Source organism: Chrysochloris asiatica, unplaced genomic scaffold (assembly GCF_000296735.1).
Source record: "Chrysochloris asiatica unplaced genomic scaffold, ChrAsi1.0 scaffold00006, whole genome shotgun sequence".
Taxonomy (NCBI): Eukaryota; Metazoa; Chordata; class Mammalia; order Afrosoricida; family Chrysochloridae; genus Chrysochloris; species Chrysochloris asiatica.
The window spans coordinates 8,489,394-8,490,620 of record NW_006408524.1 but is presented as its reverse complement, the minus strand read 5'-3'; the positions used below and the strand labels follow the sequence as shown (position 1 = coordinate 8,490,620).

The following is a 1,227-nucleotide window of genomic DNA, read 5'->3' as shown; positions in this document are numbered from 1 at the left end:
ATCTATATATATAGAAAGAGACTATAGAATAGCTTAATATCATGAAACAAAACAGGGCCAGCTGCAGACTGTGGAACAGACCAACAGTTGCTCATATGCAATTCCAGGTTTAAGTTGAGGAAAATTAGAACAAGTCAATGATTGCCAAAATATGACCTTAAATGTATTCCACCTGAATGTAGAAACCATCTCATAGACAGATTTGACATATGAACACACTAATGACTGATGATCAGAGGAAGTGCGGGATGACATCATGAACATTATACATGAACAAAGCAAAAGGTCCTTAAAAAGAAGAAAGAAAGGAAAGGTCAAAATGGATGTCAGAAAAGATAAATTGCTCTTGAATGTAAAGTAGCTAAAGCGAGTGGAAGAAATAATGAAATAAAAGAGCTGAACATTTTAAAGATTGGCTTGAGATTACAAAACGAAATATAATGAAATGTTCAGAAAGCTGGAGTTAGAAAAACAAAAGGGAATAGCACGATCAATGTTACTCAATCTGAAAGATCTGAAGAAAAATTCAAGCTTTCAGTTAAAATATTGAAAGATTATACAGGCAAAATATTAAAGACTGAAGGAATCATCAAAAGGAGATGGAAGGAATGCGCAGTCATTGTACCAAAAATAATTGGTCGAGGTTCAACCATTTCAAGAGGTAGCATATGTTCAAGGACTGATAATATTGAAGGAAGAAGTCTAAAATACATTGAAGGCATTGGTGAAAAACAAGGCTCCTGGAATTGATGGGATACAAATAGAAATGTTTCAACAAGCTTATGCAGTGCTAGAAGTACTAAGTCATCAATGCCAAGAAATTTGGAAGACAGCTACTGACTATCTGACTTGAAGAAATCCATATTTGTTCTCATTTCAAAGAAAGGTGGCCCAATAGAATGTGGAAATTGCCAAACAATTAATATCACACATAAGTAATTTTTTTCTGAAGATAATTAAAAAATGGTTGCAGTAGTACATTGACAGAGAGTTGCCAGAAATTCAAGCTGGATTCAGTAGAGTATGTGAAACTACTCTAGGAATATTGTTAACTCATTTCAGATGGGCTGAGAGTAGAGACTATCAGAAAGATGTTTGTCAGGTTGTTAGCTGTGGTTAAGTCTGTTCTGACTCATATAGACCCTGTACACAACAGAATGAAACACTGCCCAGTTCTTTGCTATCCTCACAACTATTATGTTTGAGTCCATTATTGCTGCCACTGTG

General features: G+C 35.0%; 1 protein-coding gene across 1 annotated transcript in view; it reads left to right on the top strand.

The window, feature by feature from the left end:
- The window catches only part of LOC102820687 (succinate--hydroxymethylglutarate CoA-transferase-like), a 1,213,992-nt gene that overhangs the window by 8,107 nt on the left and 1,204,658 nt on the right, over nt 1-1,227 (top strand). The gene's annotated exons all lie outside the window — the stretch shown is intronic.